Source organism: Oryzias latipes, chromosome 18 (assembly GCF_002234675.1).
Source record: "Oryzias latipes chromosome 18, ASM223467v1".
Taxonomy (NCBI): domain Eukaryota; kingdom Metazoa; phylum Chordata; class Actinopteri; order Beloniformes; family Adrianichthyidae; genus Oryzias; species Oryzias latipes.
The window spans coordinates 4578292-4597395 of NC_019876.2; the positions used below are offsets into that span (position 1 = coordinate 4578292).

The following is a 19104-nucleotide window of genomic DNA, read 5'->3' on the forward strand; positions in this document are numbered from 1 at the left end:
TCCTTCAAAACTGTCCACCCTCCACCGGCTCCTCTGCACATCGGCGATCTCTCCGCCATCCACACGAGTGCCATCTCCATCGACGCATCTGTCGATTCTGCATCCGTCCATACATCAGCCCCCCCAGGCGATCCCTTTCCCCATCCCTCTCCCTCCACAGAGGAACAGGTGTGCAACGGGACACGAGACAAAAACACTCCTGCATTTTTAACCAGTATCCATTAAATATTAAACAGCGCCAGCACACACACACGCACAGAGACACACAATCGCTGACGAGACGAGTTATACAGGTCGATGGGCAAACGTGTGTCTGCATGTCTGTGAGAGCGTGCGCGAGTGTGCGATGGCTTTAAGCGTCATTACCTTACTTCCTAGGCATGTGGGCAAACACACACACACACACGGATAATTCATACAGGCATACATGCTGCTCTCACATGGTAGCATTTAAGAGGTAAAACTATACCAGACTCCATGTTTTCTCCCCCTTCTCTCCCTGTCCGTCTCCTCCTCCCGAGCCCCTTTGAAGTGCTCCATAACAAAGTATAACAACAGGAAGTTTTCAATGCGCCACATTGAGAAGGAATGTCACATATGGTATGAGGTGGGGGGGGGGGGGGGGGTGAACAGAAGATAAAGGAATTCATATATTGATGGAGACGCTAACTTATGTTGGTCTTTTCCAAAAAGAAATACTCTTTAATTTGGAGTTTGACTAGAATTTTTTCACAGTATAAATTATAGTGTATATATATTAGTATATAAGCTTTTCTGAGTATAAATTTAAAAGTAAACATTGATAAAGCTCTGAAAATGGTTTCAGTTTTTCTAACTATTCACAAAAAAAAAAAAAAAAAAAAAAAACACTTTGTGGCCCAGTGGTGGAGTGTCCGCCCTGAGACTAGAAGGTTCATACTTCAAATCCACAGTTAAGTCATACCCAAAGACTCTAAAATTGGGAACCAATGAATCCCTGCTTAACCTCAGCATCAAGGGGCTGGTTTTTGGGGTGGGGGTGGGGGGTGTTACAGTACCTATAGCGCAGGGGTGTTTGCACCTCACTCCTCCCCCTGGTGATGGGTTGAATGCGGAGGACAATTTTCACACACCTGAAGAATAATGAGACTTCAACGTTAACTTTAATGCTACGTTCACACAGGGTACCTGAAAGTGTGTTTAGCACATGGTGTTCACACTGACAAGCAGGGCGGGGCTTCTTGTTATTCTTTTTACAGTTAACTAGCGCATGTACGCTGCTACCTACAGTTGGAACAGGCTTGGTGCAAAATGTCAAAGCAGTGCAAATCTTGCTAATTGGGAAAGAAAAGGACACGATTCGGTTCATGGCGAGCGTCCTTGCAATGGCGGCTACAGATGACCATCATGTCAGGGGAGCGGCCCTGCTTTCTCTTTATTCGAAAACCAGATGCAAAGATCGTCAGGCTCCAAACCGTGTCTGGGTTCAACAGACAAACCAAATCCATACGTCACCACCAAATTCGAGGTCCCGATTGGTCAAAGTTTGACCTGGTTTAGCTTAAATGTGTTTGTACGTTAAGTCCAAAAAAGGTTGTAAAAACGGGACTAGCTCCACGTGAGAGTTTTGAACGTGAAAGCCTGAAACACGAGTTTACATATACTTTTTAAGTTCCCGCCTGAACGTGCGTTGCCGAGGGCGGTGTGTACATAGTTTAAGCAGAACCCACGGTATCATGATTTCTCTGCAGAGCAACGCCAACAATCTTGGACCGCAGTCAAGTCAAAAAACCACAACTGATGAGTCCTGACCGGCTGGCATGCAACAGTACTCCAAGCGTTGTCACAGCTAAAGATGAGGGCAGGGAAATGAGGCGCAAACCTCCAGATGACAAGGCTTGACCTGGTTAAACTCTCCATGGAGATCAAAACAACTTTGACCAAAAGTCTTGTTCTAAAAAAGTGTTCAGTACAGTAAGTAACCTTGTAGTTTAGGAACAATGACAGGTCATATAAAGATTTTTTTATGAACAAGGTAAAATGGTTGCTATGGAAGAGAGGACAATGTGGTTTGTAGTAGAAGCATGAAAATTGGTAAATCCATTTGTTAGCCTCAGTCTGAAATAAAAAAAAATGTATGGTTGCTATGGAGAAGGGGAAATTTAGTTTGTAGTAGATTCAAGAAAATTGGTGGACCCATTCCTTAGCCTTAGTCTTAAAGTAAACTGTATGGTTGCTATGGACTAATAACCTTCGTTTCTAATCATGACCCTTCAGCTGTTTAGAGCCAAAGGACTTGATGCCGCTCGATTTATCTTTCTATGATTGCGATGAAATCTATGCTGGTCTACGCTTGATCATTAACGAGTAGTTTAGAAAGATGAGAAGCTGTCAGCATCTGTCCCATCAAGAGAGGAAACACTGGAATGATTGAAGATGATGAGGGGAGAAGAGTCACAAAATGAAGGAGGGCAAGAAGAGGGAAGCAAAAAAACTAGAGACTGGCTCAGATCTTCATCAGTCTGTCCACCTCCCTCCATCTTCCCTCAGCTCTAGTTAATTCTCATCCCTCGCTTCTCTTCCTCGTCTACCTGTCCTCTCGCTCTATATCAATCTGCCTCTCCTCCGTCCACCCCCCACCAGCTCCATCCCTCCATCCCTCTCTGCAGTTAAGTCAGTGTAATGTAAATGATGTGCCATCGATCGCCTCTGACAGTGCAAGGACGCTCACCTCTCCTCCTCCTCCTCTTCATCGTCTTGTCATCTTTCTCTTTCTCTTTTTTTTAACACCCCTTCCCTCGGTCCCTCTCTCCTCAGCTGCTCTTTTCCTCCACCTCACTTTTTTTTCCCCCATTCCTGTCTACCCCGTTCGCCCGCTGCCTCCCACGCCTGTCATCTTTCATCCGTCCCTCTCCCTTCATTTTCCTCCCTTCTTTCACCGGCCATCATTTATGTCTCTCTCTTACTCCATTGTTCTTTGGGAGCATCTGCTGTCTCTTCCTGCCTCTGCCATCTTTTATCTGGGCCTCTCTTCATCTCCCCCCCGTCTCTCCATCTCTCTGCTGTCTCTGCAGTCCATCTTCTGCCTGCCGGCCTCACTTAAAGGAGCACAGACCACCTCTACAGGTCTGATCCGCCTCCACTCTCTTCTTTTTAACTGCTTAACCTGACGCGCTCCCCGTTCTCCACACTTCCTGATGAAAATCAATTCCCAAACTGATCTTTCATGTGCGGAACAAGGTGTGTGTCGGAGGAATCTAGCGGCCAGCGCTGTGCATTAACGGCAAATTTTCTTTTCTTTTTTTTTACACCACCACCAAAGCGTAGGACGATAACAGAGAGAAAGGAGTTGGGAGAGGGAGCATCCTCCCGCCATCAGTCAGAAGGCCGGGAAAGTCGTCCTTCCTTTCTCCGTCAGATTCTATTTCTGCCGCCGCCTTTGAAACCGAAGCACAAACGTGAGCGGCGGGACAAAGGGAAAGTTTCAGGTCCTCAAATTACACGTCTGCATCTGTTCTTCCCGCCACAAGGCAGAGTAAACCGCCTGCAGTGACGAACGAATACTTTCTGTGCATACACTAAACAGTTATTACCACTTTTTACTCTAATTTTACTTACTTGTGTTTTAATATTCATTTTATATTTTCTTAATCTGACATTAATGTATTAAATCTATTATCTCAGCTTGATTTTAGAGTGTTAAATAAAATGTTCCCTTTGTTTATTGTTTTATATTACATTTAGACTCGGGACGCGTTGATTCACTTTCCCCACCATTTGGTTCAAACCTCAATTTCGGGTGACGGTTTTGCTATGGTTCCTTGTGTTTTACATAAAAAAAAAGAACAATCAAATTCTTCAAATATGGCTCATCTATGCTGCTGTACTTCACCTCGCACCCCCAGTACTACACGATTTTGTCAAGCAATCAGCTGTTGGATTTGAACACATTTTCTGTTTTGTACAATTACGGGAGCCCATTGAGACAACTGTGTTGTAATATTGGGTTATGTAAATAAAACCGAACTGAGTAGAATTGAAAATGCTAATAAGTTAGCAACGATGAAGAAAAACCTATCCGTTAGCCTTATCCGGAACCTGGTGTATTGTAACACAACACACGTGTTTGACAATTTGAACATGTGTAGATAAATAAATAATTTATCCATCTACTTTTATATTTATGTATTTATCTATGATAAATGAAATGACGGAGTGGTGAACACCACAGTCATAGTGGTCAAATGTTCCTCAAAAGTTTCAAACTGTAGACCACAGTTAGTAAACAAACACCAACATTACACCTTTAGAAAGAAACTCAGCCGCCTTCTTGAAGACGAAATAAAAATAAATAGTATTTCAACATTTTTTCTTCCTGTAAGTACAAACAATTATGTTTGTTTTGAGGGAGGCGGCGGGACGCTGACGTGCGTTTACTGTGGCATCAGCCCACAGATTAATCCTGATATTCGGCGTGGAGGAAGAGGAGGGCCTCATGGGAGCTGCAGATGTGATGGAGAATGATGTGAGGGAAATAAATTTAAAGCTCTTTCATCTGTTTTACTGTCCACCGCTGCAGCGGCTTCACACTGTCGCCAACTCTTCTGCTGGGAATTGAACCCTTGAACGAAACACAAGGAGCCTGTTTGTGTTTGTCATAATGCGGATCTTGTGTTTTCTCTGCTGTCATCAGACTGTAAATCACTGAAGAACCAGAACTTCCTTCATCAACAGAAATGTCTGCATCGCTGCGCTTCCTGCCAGAAAAAAACCCTTCTTTTAGTTTTTGTAAAATAAGTTTATGTAAATCTGGAAGAAAAGAAAAAAATGAGAAGAATCCAGAAAAAAGAGAGGAAAACATGTGAGCAAATCAATCTATTGAGTTATGATTAAATCATTCAAGTTTGTCAAGGAGGAGGGTAGCACTATTATTTAACATTTCTAACTTTGTTAATGAAAACCTACTATTCTAAAACCTCCTTAATAAGGTTAGGCTACCAACTCAACTCGATTTGTTTTGTCTGAAAGGTGCCTTTTTTTATTATTATTTTTATAATAGAAAGTGTATGGAAGGCTAAATGTGTCTGAAAAAAATTATACAAATTTTGTTTTTGTTTTGTTTTTTTATACTGATTAATATATTAAAAACTAATCTGGCATATTTACATTCTGGAAAATTACATTAGTTTTTACTTTTTTTTAATATCCATTGTCCCTATCTTAATAAATAAATGTTCTGATATATTATATTATAATATTTTATAATATATTATATTACATTTTATGTCTTAATTAAATACTTTAAATCTTGATTTAAAGCATTTATTTAATGAAGACATATATGCCTAAAATAATTATTTCATTCTTGCTTGAGTTGTCTCTGTGCAATTATAATTATACGCACTTTGTTATGTTCTATGTGAAAAGTGCTTTATAAATAAAGTTTTATTATATATATATTTTTTTAAAATATTTTTTATATATGTATATATATGTATACATATATATATATATATATATATATATATAAATATATATATATATTAAAAATATTAAAATTATATATATAAAATATACATATATTTTTTTTTGCTTCTCTTTTTTTGCGATCATTGAAATACCGTTCTCTTTGATCATTTACGGAATTAATGAAATTCCAAGCAGCTTTGTATTGATAATGAACAATTTACAGCAGTAAAGTAGTAACGTTTACAGTATTCATTAAGTAATTCATTAATGCACAAAGTTTATTTTTTCCTCTTTTGGAATTTCGTGAATTCCGTTGACGGTTGAAAAGTTACGGTAATTTGTGTAAGTACGTACAGTCTTTTACTATTCAGTATTATTCACAGAATAAAATAAAAAATTACTTAACAAAAACAATATGGCATAAAAAAACAGAATACGAACCAATTAAAACATCTTACACGGATCAAACATGTTAAAGGGGAAGATAAAACTAAAAATCACCATAGGACTACAGCTATGCTCACAACACCGTCTGCAATGTGTGTTTAAGCTACCACTTTCAACAAAAATATGTAAACGCGTTTTTCTGGTTTCCACGTTAAAAACTCCTACTTTCACAAGTCGCTACGCAAGTTTCTACAACAATTTTCTGGCTCTATGTACAAAATGCACAACCACTGAACATGCATTAAGTTAAACCAGGTTGAACTTTGGTCAATCGGGGACTCAGATTTGGTAGTGATGTATAGATGGCGTCCCTTTTAATTTACATAAGTGTCAACTGTTTTAAAATTGATCACCAAGGAGCAATTATTTATTGTGGAGTTCTATGACACCAAGTCGACATTCACGAGATTTTCACCGCTTCGACATTTCGCACCAAACCTTGTCTGACTCTAGATGTTAGACATACTCTAGTAAAGAGTAGAAAAAGATAAAGAATCCCCTACCTGCATATCCCGTACATGTGTTCAAGAACCCGTGTTTAGTACCTTCTCAAACACGTGTTACATTACCGGTGTGAACGTAGCATTGGATCAACTAAACGTGTTCCCAAACAAACATTTTGAACTAAATTTAAAAAACTCAACTGAGTTCATCTGAGGTAATGACAAAGATGAGAAGCGACCGTTAGAAAGGCGAAATCTCCTCATGTTCTGTGGTGGGTTTTTGGAATAATTAAAATCTTCTGGTTTGTAGACCTCAGGGATCGGTTAAAGGAGTAGCTGGTTAGAAGGTCAAGAATTTGTTTTGAACTTTGTCCGTGCAACGCTCTTAAAACTCATTTTTTTAATTTCAAAACCAATTTGGATTTTAGTTAAAAGCCAATGTAAAGAGGACCACAGTGAAGGTATGTGTGTCCGCTTGCTGGCTCTACTGTGTTATTTCCCGTCGCCGGGGACAACTCCGCTGTTAAAGGGTTAAAAAAAATGACACGTAAAATGTCTTCGTAAAGAATTATTTCAGGTCGTGTCCAAATTCCATCCCTACTCACTACTTAGCGCACTATAGTGCGTTTGCTATATTTTCGCGGTGTGCGAATCCGGTGCGCTTTCAATTTCCCAGAAGTCTCAGTGAAGAGCTAGTGGGCATCACTGGTCACTAGATTGGTGAATATAGACCACAATGCATTGAACGACTTTCTGTGGGAAAACGTTTATTTGGTATAAACCATCCAGGTCTTCGTAAAATGTTTAAATTTATTAGGTTTTTACTACGGGAAACCGTGCTATTTTCATATTTTAATGTTTGAAAATAGGAGGGGAAAAAAGTACAAAGCATTGAAGACTATATACATTAGTAGTTAGAGAGCAGAGGAGAAATTGAAACAACCTAAGAATATTTTTTCTTCTGTTTATTTTGGTGGATCAATTTTTCTCAAAAAAATGTTTGATAATTTGACCATTTTTATTTTCAGTTAGAGTAAACATCGTTGTGTGTTTAGTCACAGCTTCGGTGATTTCATTATGTAAAAAGGAATCAAACTGTTCCGCAGCATAACTACTTTATCATCCAATCTAATCTGTGCTCTTCCACATGTTGCTCCTTTCTTTTTCCCGGTGTCCTTCCTGTTTTCCTCCTCCCTGTCTTTCTCTCATCTCCTCCTCTTTTGTTCCCTTCTTTCTTCCCTGGGCTCCGTCGTTTCATTCTCCTTATCCAAATAGAGGACACAGACAATCCAATAAGCACCCCCGCTCTCAACAGCTGGAGTGTGTGTCTTTGTGTGTGCGTGCGTGTGTGTGTGTGTGTGTTAGAGAACCACCGAGTCAGCAGAAAACTAGGATGACACTCTGAGCGCTGGACAGGAATGTCACAGGAAAAAAAAAGAGATATGAAGAAATAAAGAAGGAGAGGGAAGGAAGGAGAGGAGAAAAGACAGATGGGACAGAGAGAGGAGGAGGAGAAGAGAGGAAGAAAACTCTGGGGACTCGGACAGACACATGCAGTATTACTCACCGTCTCCATACATCACACACACACTCATCAATACACACTCTGGCTCATTGTTTGTGCACAAACAGACACGCAAGGACACCAAAAGGCAAACTCTCACTTTCTGCTTCTTTTAACTTTTGAAGAAATCGTGTCGCCCAGAAAAAAAACCCCAAAACCACCAGATTCCCTCTCTACGGTGGAACATCTGGATGCTGTTCAGCAGGTGAGATAAAAACCGTCGCAACTGCGGCTTTTCTGTCACGGTCATGTGACTGAGGGTGATGATGAGGGCTCGGCAAAGCTTGGACCTGATTGGTCACAGTTGGCAAACCCAATACTTGACCAGTGAAAATCAAGATCCCTTAAGGGTGAAAGTCAAGGACAAAATGGAAACTGGCATTAAAAATAATGAAGAAAAATAAAAAGATTATTAGCAAACGCAACGAACAAGACATCAAACAACTTCAACCGTCCACAATACCACAAAAAGACTTTTCTATAGTGGTGTAAAAACAAAAAAAGTACAAACATATCAGGAACAAAAATCTGCCTAAACTGGCTTAAAGACAAAACACAAGTAGGATCCACTTTCCTTTAAAGTAAAAGGAATTTAAAAGAAATGAAGGCTTAAAATTGAAATTCTGAGAATTTCTTCATTCAAATCATCGTGAATAAGGAGCAGATGAAAAAATGCAGTTTTTAAAAAGCTTGTAGTTTTTTCTAATATTGAAGCTGTTTTCCGAATATAACGGCATAATCGTAAAATAAAGACCACTGGGAAAGCTTTGAAAACAGATGAAAAGATAATGCCAATTGGGACACTTGGACTACACAAGCAAGATCCACTTTCATTTAAACATCACCTTACGTGTTCTTTTAATCAGATAACAACGGATTTTACAATAAAAATGGTAAATGGCGTATACTTATGCAGCGCTTTTCTACCTACAAGGCCCATAGCGCTTTACAGTCACAGACTCATTCACCCATGCACACACACATTCACACTGGTAGAGGCTCTGCTGCCAAACACAGGTGCCAACCTCCCACCAGAGGCAAGGTGGGGTTCAGTGTCTTGCCCAAGGACACTTCAACACATGGGCGTGCAAGGCGGGAATTAGGGTTGGGCGATGTCCCTTAAATTGGCCGTTGACGATGTTTGCTGTCATCCATCGGGATGGACGATGACATCGTCGGGGGGGGGGGGGGGTATTTTTACATTTTTCGTTCTTATATAACTGCTATTCGTTTTTTTGCTTTTTTCATTTTATTTCCCAATCCGCGATGATCCAGTATAAACTGAGGGAAGTGACTTTAACAAAAAAGTAACAAACAAAACAGAAGAGAAGTAGTCCGCTCTTACAGCTTTGTGTTTGATGGGAAGGGGGGGGGGGGGGGGGGTACATGAGCGGTATGTGTGGGAGATTTAAGACTGCGATCCGTCCCGCAGCTCTAGGGGTACAAGCAACCGAACTCAGAACCGGGTCTAAAAGTGTGTGTCTGTGCACAGCTCGGATCGTCAGCAGACAAACAGCGGTTTGAGCTTCAAAGCAGAAATGTCGCTCAGTCCTTAGTCCTTTGTGTTTCCAGTCGTGTCCCGACTAAATAAAGGCTGATGTTATTCTTACATGTTTACGTGCAGCCAGCAAGCAGCACCATCCAAAGCTAATGTTGTTAGCCCGTGTTAGCATACTAATCCTGGCTTCGTTCAGAAAAAGCACTGACCACACGGATTAAAATTCAAATGATGAGCGAACAGGTGATTCATAATAACCGTAACATTATTAAAGGCACGTTTAGAAGATCATCTCGTATTTTACCGAGCTGACATGTCAATGTATATAGCCGCTCGGCGCTGTTTAACATTGTTTTGTATTGAATTGTTACATACAATAAAGTTTGAAAAAAAAAAGCCGCTCGGCGGAGTTTATATCCTTCCGTTTTTCAAACCCTACTGCGCATGTGCGAATGATTTATTCCGACGGAAAGTGTGACCTTAGTGAACGTTTTTATATTCTGAAAACATTTTTCTGGGCCCATGTACACGGTTGGATTCTAATCCGACCATTGATCCCATCAAGATATTTTGTACATGTAACCGCGGCTTATGGTGTCGACGCGCAACGTGGCGGGGGCGTGGCATCACGATGGTGGGCTCTCCATTGGGATGTCAGTCACCCATCACGATGGACGATGATATCGTCCATCGGCACAACCCTAGCGGGAATCGAACCTGCAATCGACGATTATGGGTCGACCGCCCTACCGGTGCACCCCAGTCATTGTTCATTAATAAAAGTGTCATCTTTGTACAGTTTAAAGAGGACAACAGTGGAAAGGGATAGTAAAGAAATTTGAGAAAAAAATTTAAAATCATAAATCAAATCAAACAGTAAAAATAAATGGAACTTTGTTCTGGTCCTTTTTGCTCCATGGATGGATATGTGGATTTGTTGCCGTAATCCCAGTGGATTCTGAAGGTCAGAAGAACTTTTGATCGGAGCTTCATCTGAACTACAACTGCAAACAGACGTCCTAACATCAACCACCGGGAAATGATCAAACCGGTTTTCAGTCAGTCTCATCGTTTACTTCATCACATTCCAGTTGGAGGCACCTGGTTCCTCAGCAACAAAGGCGGGTTTTGGGTGTGAAATATTCACAACAAAAGAAAAGAAAACACTTTAGTATCATCAGCATACGGTCAAACTCCCGCAACAACTACACACTCACCTTCACACACACACACACACAAATATAGGCATAAAAACACAGAGTCAGAAGGTAAGCCTAGATCCAACAATAAGTCCAGTTTTATGACTTGTGTGTAACACCAACAGCTGAATCAATATTAGTTTACACTGGTCACAGTGGACACACACACACACACACACAGCTCTGCTCTTCCATAAACACACACGCTGCATCTCTTATTATTTTACATTTGCACACAGAAACACACAAACACATGGGCCTTTTATTCTATTAAACCCTCACTAAGGTTGACTTGTGGAGAAAACGCACAAAAACACTCCGCTATTATAAAAAGTGATAACCCCAGCAATAAAACACACAATGCTGCTTATTCTAAAGAATGATAAACATTCAAAGAGCTGTAAAGTTTTACTGTGATGTACCAACATATCAGCTTTAATAACGGCTGTCTGACCCATTTAATCCCCGCGTTTTTTCTCCCAGTGTAAAATCAGAAACATCAACCTCACAGTGACAAAGGCTGGGCCTGGGCCGGGCTCTCTGGTCAGGAAAAAAGACGTCAGAATTTCCGTAAATAATCAGGGAAGGCAGATGTCTTATCTGCAAAACTGAAACATTTGGAGTTTATTTAAAAGGATCAAGGCAAATATGGGGACTTCTGACTTTCAGGTGCAGTTTTAAAGCAAGACTCTACACATTTTTGTAAAGATTTAGTATACTTATGAAATGTATTAATAGTGTGTTTTTATTAATAGTATAATTATAGCAAGCAACACTAACAGCAAGCAATTCTGGAGGTATCCAGCCGTAGAGTTTTGAGCCAGATTCCAGCTCAGACAAGCAAAACTAAAATGGATGTAGTCGTTTACAAGTGCGTGCATCAGAATGAAGCTTTTCGTCCGCTCCTGATTCAAAACCATTTGAGTAAAGAAAGACTCAGAAATGTTATTTTAAGCTTCATTTTCTTTAGGCTTGGGTCACATATGCAACTGCCACAGCGTGAGGAGGAGGCATCGGCAGAATCGTTAAGATGACATCTTTACAAAATCGTCCGACAGCTGGGTGGCCATAGAGCGGTCGCAGACGGATCACCAGGTGGTTCAACCACAGCAGTAGTCTTCATCGGATGAAGAGCATGAATGCAGCATCAGTACAGTCTCCCCATTTGGACCCACGGTGGCCAGATTGTCATCTGGTCATCGCTGGGCCCCCGGTCCATTTCAACAGCCATCGTTGAGTGCCCACGATGTTACCGTATGCGTTTCAACAATCGACGGTGGCAGTGGGATGGCAGAACGGGTTCAGGGCCAACCTGAAATCTGACGATCATCAGACATTTTTGGGGACCTTGGAGACCCTCTCATCAGTCAATTATCGCGCTCCTGCCACCCACCTGTCCCTGGACTGCCACCAGATGTACCCGGGCGGCCACTGACTTACGTCAGAAAAACCGTCCGTTCGCCATTTAATTGTAACTTCTTTTTAAAAACCCTTTTCGAGGCCACCTGCCAATTTTCCTGACAAACTCGCTTTTAGGTAGCATTTTGGGATATATGTGTCTTCTTTACTGCAAGAACATGTACAGATATCATGATTTTCATCAGAGTGGGTCTTTCAGTAAATCAAGTATTGTTGTTCCTATTTAGCCTCATTTTTATATCTCAGAATAAAAAAGTTATAAATAGTGTATCAAATTTTATTCCAATAAAGCTTCATTAGTCCTTCAATTCACCAAATAGCATCTGAATGGAGGAAAAAACGTTGACTTTTCACCAGCTGTTCCTCCTTTAAACTCCATCTGTCGCATGAAATGTTGACATTTTTTTTAACTTCTCCACTGACTGCACACATTTGTTTCAAGAAAACTCGTGGTAGGGTTTAATACAGCCCTTTTCCTTTGGACAGGTCACCATTTTAATTGGTAGCTGACATGTCTGCAAAAGCATCTCCACTAAAACAAAACAAAAAACCTGCAGAGCGCAGAGTATTCCGTTGAATTGAATGGACTGGCTTTAATGTAAACTGACATAAACCTCCTTTATTAAAAGGTTAGCATCAGGTCTCATTGGTGGCCCTGCTTGATCTCCAAGTGGACCGACTGTCTTTGGCAGAGAGGAGCATCATCAAACAGCCTGGAGCTACAGAGTCCTGCAGATGACACTAACAATAACACTTTTCCAACAGAGCTCAGTAATCTGGCTAATTGGAGCAGAGATTCAGGAGAAACGTCCAGTAAGGAGGCAATATATCACCGTGCTAACTACCGGAACAATAAAACTGCTTTGTCATTTGCTTTTTTTGGCATGAAAACAGGGGCCTTTTATCCCTCGTAGGTTAAATGTTCATCTGTGCAGCCGGAGGGGAAGTTGGGCTTCAAATGTGAGAGTAGAGCCACAAACGGTAGCTGGTGAAGCAATTACTGAACTGCTCCTATTGATCAATGCTCTCCGGAGAAGCCATCATAGACACATTGTTCAATTCGAAGAAAACAGAATCAGTTTTCTTTTGTATTTTTTTTTTTTGCTTTCTGTGGTTTTGGCTGAGGCCGCTCTGACCTCATCTTAATGCGGCGGCGGCGTCAACGAGCTCCATCAGAGGAAACCCGGTCCCACAATTTCCCTGTGTCCTTATTTACAGGGATGTCGATAGTATTTGATTACACACAAACTGCCGCACTATATAAGGCTGTTAACTCTGTTATCAGTTAGTCAATAAAAGGAAGAAAGGAAGAAGGGGCTGCCTCATTCTTACTGCTTCACCTCTGTCCATTTTCTGTCCAACTGCATTTAAAGTTTAACCCGTTCACACACATCCAGGCTGCTTTCTTCCTGCAAACACGTTTCCAAATTTGTGGCAGGTTTGACTCTTTGAAGATGACACTCTGCTTTTTGTCTCCTGCAAACACACAATTTTCATTCTCACACATTGTTTTAAATAGTATTTTTATTCCTTTTGTATATTTGCATTAAGTAGTGCGTGTTCATTACGTTTATTTTAAATTTTTAAAATTCTATTTAAATTCTATGTTATTTGGGTGGGATCCTTGAAAGCAGTCATTACTCGAAATGATTTGAGGTACAACATTAATTAAACTAAATAAATGTCTATTCAAGAAAGGGACATTGCACATTGATGAATATTTAAAATCTAAACAACACCCCAGATTTTAGCCACAGGCTAATTTCTGTCGGAGATTCGAAAATGTAAAAAAATTATCACTAATAAAATCTACACTTCTATCAGTAAAACACTGAAAAATGAATCAATGGTTGATTTAATGGATGAATCGTTGGTTGGTTGAGAGGATGGATAATTTGTTGAGTGGATGGATGGTTAAATGGTTGAATAGGTGGAGGGTTAAATGGTTTTATGGATGAATTATAGATGGTTAAACGATTGGGTGGATGGATCAATACCTACTTAGTTGTATTGGTTGATAGATGCTTAAATGGTTGAATAGATGAATGGTTATTTGGTTGCTTGTGTAGTTGGATGGTAGGTAAATGGTATAATGAATTGATGGATGGTTAAACGATTGAGGGGGTAGATGGTTAGTTGGTTGGATGGATAGAATTACTTTAGAAAGACAGTGTAAGTGTAACCAAAGTATTTTTGAACGTCTGCTCCTGGGCATTTTTCTTCATTCTTGGTTCATCTTTAAAGCTTACATTTGTTTTTAAAGCGGCTTTGAGGCACAAAACTAACTCAATTAAACTCGGCTGTAGATTTTACAGTTGTTTGTTCAAAACTTAAACATGAAGAGCTATTCTAAAGATTTTTCTTAATTCTGAGGGCAGAAACCATCTGTTTCTAATAACTTTTATTTCATTTGGGTTTTTTTTTAAATGTAAAAAAAAAAAAAAAATTCTACTCGTATGTGTCCACTTGTTTACTTAAAGGATATTTTGGGGGGTAATTTTTATTTTTGAGAAAGATCAACTTCTGTTGCAATCAGCTCGGAACAAGCCTCACTTCAGGTAGACTCCTGATGGTCAAAGGAAAGGAAATCAGGATGTGTGCAAAAATCTGAGTCACTTTCAAGTCTGTGCAGTTGGGAGCTGAGAGTGGCAGCCACCCAAGAACATTATGCTCCAAAACACAATCTATTTAATGCAAAATGACACCATTTGTGCCATCAGGGGATTCGAGCAGGTCTCCAGACCAGGAGCCATGTCATTTTAAATCAAAGGACACAAGGTGAGCTGGAGCGCGGCAGCTGGAGGAAAGGAAAATGTCCTGGCTGTAGTGTCGGGGGTTACAATCACTAGCATCGCCGGTATTCCTGTTTTCAATATATTACCACTAAATATAAACACTAGATTTTGAAACAGCTCTTTAGGTCAATTACGGTGAAATCTGGACTAACTTGCAAACCTAAAAAGGATCAAAATACTCATTGAAAAACATACGGATTAAGTCTCATCTAAGCCCAAATCTTTATACTTTAAACCAGCGGTCCCCAACCACCGGGGCGAATAACTTACATTACTTCCGTTTTATTTATTTCGGAATCTGAAAGATGTTTTATTTTGAAAAATTGCACAATTCTCCGTTCCATCCGTCTATGTTACTCTTGACGCCGTCCAAGGCGCTCTTCTCGGTCACGTGATAGGTTATCGCTAAAATCAAACCCAGGATCTAGCAAAATGAGTAAAAAACAAACGTCTTTGGAAAGTTTCTTTGCCAAGTAGAAAAGACCCAGTCAGGAGACATAAGAGGAGCCTTTGACTTCCAAAAAGGAGAAAGCTACATTTAATAGACAGTACTTCTTTATGGCACCATGAGTGTGGGAAGGGGAGAGGATAATGACACCTGAGCAATGTACAATGTAGTGTGTGTCAAAATAAAAGCTCGGGTTTCGTGTTGTCACGTTTCTTCCTTCTACGTAATATTGCTACAAAAATCACCCTTCTACATTAGAATGACCGGTCCGTGGCGTCAGAAAGGTTGGGGACCACTGCTTTATACAAAAATCACATCCGGCTACTATAGAATGAAAAATTGAAAGTCGCTACCTTTTATTCTACCACTTCCATTTGTTTGCACCAAAGACTTTTGTTTAGAAAAAACATCAGGAAATTAAAAAAATAAAAAAAGCTCAGAACTAAATCCTAAATATTGTTGTCTAAAGTAAACAAGAAGTTGTACAAAGGCCTTATCGGAACATTTTTATAATTTGATGTTTGTGTTTCTTCATACCAAGTACTTTGATCAAATATCCATATATTTATAAAGAATTACACACTTGTTAAAGGGTCTTTAACAGAGCTTTTAAAAAAAGAGCTTTTAAGTGTATTATGATATTAATGTTAAATTCTGAGCATTCCTCTGAGCACCAGCCCAAAAACGTGCAGGTCCTCACATTGTGACATCACAAAGTGAGGAACAACACCTTCCAGCAAGAGTCTGCGCTGCCAGCTCCGCCCCCAGGCTAACACACACACCATTTGTCATGGAGCTAAAGGGCTTAACGCTTTCCTTTTCTAAACACAAAATGCACATCCATCTTTGCAAAAGTTCGGATGCTATTTGTTTTCGTGGCAAAACACAGACACGCTGCCTCGGCCGCGTGTCACAGGGAGCAAAAGGCGGAGCCTCAGAGATTTAGTCGTCTTACTTCCGGGAAGGAAAATAAGCTTCAACAATAACTCGTACTTCACTAAAATTCATTCATTCATTTTTTTCTTTAGTGTGCCAAAGGTAATATATTATCATATATATGGATATAGTTCACTTTGAAAGACTTTTAAAAAGCATATAGGCGCTTTAAAAAGCATAAAATAAAAATATATAATATACACTAATATAGTTGTAAAAATATGTTCTGGATTAAAGAAAAAGAACCTTCTTATGTCAGAGTATAGTATAGCGTTTACACTGTAACTGAACCGGACCAGGGTTCACTTGCAAGTGAGCCAAGATCCTGGTTTTCAGGCTGACCGGTTTGTACCAGAGTTCAGGTGTTTCACCAATGACAAACACAGAAAACCAACTGCTTCAGACTAGCAGCTCTTCATCCTTCAGAGCAGAGGAACCTCTCTCTGTCTTCTTCTCTGCTTGACTCCGCCCCTCCACAGCGAGTCCTGAGAGCCCACCAGTATTTCCAGTAAACATGTGACACACTGGCTGTGACAATCATTGCCTTTCCTGGAAGCAGACAGCTTGTTAAACAGTATTGGTCTTTCTGCCAGTTACATTTCACTAACAAAACCTTTCCTTTTCTTTTTTTTCAGATAAACCAGCTCATTCTGGTCTCATTAGGCTGCTATTCTGGTTAATTTGTTTTCACGGAGTCCTCTGCTCGTTTGGATTGTGCCGCGTCAGCCCCAACCAGCCCCGTGCTTTAATAGAGTCAGCATTAGTTGTTTATTAATTGCAGCTGAATGATAATTGTCCAGTTTTGTTCTTTTTTGTGTCACAACATTCAGTAAACAGCTGAGCAAACAAAGCAGTCGGCGTGTTGTGAATGATTTAGCTTTATATCAGAACAAAGTCAGAGGTTTTTAAAGCTGGATGTTTGTTTTTTGTCACCAGTGACGATGTCGTCAGCAGGAGAGCTGGAACATGACGGTTATGAGTTCACTGCAGAGCAGCAGGAAATCAGATGGATTTAGACCATAAACACAGACAGATTATGAGAAACTGCTATAGTTAATGATTCAAACGTGGTTTTATCAAGGATAAAGGCATCCTACCAAACAACAGGTGTTCCTATACTTTGTCTGGACCGCCTGAGCCCATCCCTGGGTTGTAGCAGCACACACTCATCATTACTGCATTTCTACCCCATACAGACCCAACTGGGAAGGGTACAGTTTGGATTCCATCAGACGCCAGTGAAGTGTGACGAAGCAGCGTCACAAGGTAAAGGAGACTGCTTGAATGTGCCTAAGATGGTAAAATGCTGTATACTTGTATAGCACTTTACTACCTTCTTTGTAGCCCCAAGAACACTTCGACACATGGGCAGGCAGGGGCAGAACCAAACCTATGATCTTTCAATTAGAGGTTGACCACTCTACCTCTACACCGTAGCCGCAGGGACACTTCCTTTGAAGTAAACACGCAGTTCACCGCTCATCACCACGGCAACGATCTTTTTTAGACAGCATTGAACATGTCACTCTGATCCATCCATGAATGAGAATTTCTTACTGTAAAGTACAGACAAACTTTCACTCGTTTCACCTTCGACATTTTGAATGAGTCTCTACCCAGGATCATGGCCACGCCCATTTTCAGATGAGCCGGCCCACAATAACTGGTACGGTAAAACAACTGGCTAGAATTTCACAGCAAACCTGAATAGAATACAAAGAACTGAGATGGTCGAAATGAGGCACCGAAATCTGCATTTTTATATGGTACCAACATTACTGTGCACAGTGGTACCAGTACCAAGTTTGTACCGAGTTTTGGTAGCCATCCCTTGTCCCAACATGCTCTGTGAAACAGATGGATGGCAGGCGGCTAAATACTATAGAAATCATGCGATTATTTACTCCAAAATCTGCGCCATTTTAAAAACAAGATAATCTTTGCTGATGACACTGCTTTAATAACATAACCAGTGTTTCCCATTAATATAAAAGTTTTATATATATACACAGTGTAACCTTGTTTATCATGGAGTTACTCTCTCAAATAAATCACTGTAGTAACATCCGAAAAGTATTCTACTTTATTTTTTACGATACCTATATTGTGTTATGTTAAATACTGTATTGGCAAAAATGGGACATGGCACGGAAGAGATGGATTAACAATCGTCCAAGGCCAATTAGGATGCAAAACATGATGCACTGTTAAAAAACAGAAAAAGAAAAAACTATGAGAATTGTCTGTGTTGCTTCTAGTCCTCTGAGCACGGAGAACACCAAAAGCAGTTTCTGAAACTGAAAAATCCAGAACCCACAACAGCTTCAATACAGCTAAAAACAGAGACCACGCAACAAAGATTTCCAAAACGCTGAGAACAACTGATAGAACGTTACAGTGGATAGAACACTGAAGGACAACAATAGTTAAGAAACACAAAAACTGTTGGTAGAAACTGAAAAAGTTCTTGAACACCGCAGTTTTAGCTCGATTGTTGACCTTCTTTGAAATCTTCAACCGTTTGAGAAATTAAAATAATTCCAACAGATTCTGAAGCGGAGAGAGACAGGATTGTGCCGACACTTTAGTTGCACACTTCTCAACTTTGTTGCAAAACTTTACTCCTCTGCAACATATCAACACACTTTATCACCATAAAGTGTAAGCACATCAACGCAAAGCTGCTTTTCTCCGCCTTTACGTTTTGAAACGCTAGAGCTGAAACTCTATGTTTAACGATTAAAACAGGAGGTTTAACAATTTAACAATTAACTGATGAATCCATTTATTTTCCAACAATTCAGCAAAGTGATGAGTTTTTGCAGCACTGACAACAATTGTTGGGAAACTAAAGATTATTTGCTGTAACGCTGAAAAATGTTGCTCCAACTTAAAAGTAGTAACTAA

General features: G+C 40.1%; 1 protein-coding gene across 3 annotated transcripts in view; it reads right to left on the minus strand.

Annotated features, from left to right (window-relative positions):
- The window catches only part of LOC105356347 (dachshund homolog 2), a 103608-nt gene that overhangs the window by 60757 nt on the left and 23747 nt on the right, over positions 1 to 19104 (minus strand). The gene's annotated exons all lie outside the window — the stretch shown is intronic.